Below are 246 nucleotides of genomic sequence, written 5' to 3' on the forward strand. Positions count from 1 at the left end.
CCCGGGCCAGCTGCGTGGCCTGGAAGCCCCGCTTGCCCATTTGACAGAAGAAAATGAGGCTCGCATCTCCCAGCCTCGGCTTCTCCGCAGAATAGAGCCCGGAAGCCCAGGTCCATCCGCAGCTCTTCCCAACTCAGACACCGGCAGGGGGGCCGCTCGGAGGGGGCTGCGCTGGCCACCTCCGTTCAGAGGCGGGGCCTGGAGGACTGGGTCCCCAAGGAGCCCCAAAACAGCACCTGTGGCTCA

This window comes from Myotis brandtii, unplaced genomic scaffold (genome assembly GCF_000412655.1).
Source record: "Myotis brandtii unplaced genomic scaffold, ASM41265v1 scaffold64, whole genome shotgun sequence".
Taxonomy (NCBI): domain Eukaryota; kingdom Metazoa; phylum Chordata; class Mammalia; order Chiroptera; family Vespertilionidae; genus Myotis; species Myotis brandtii.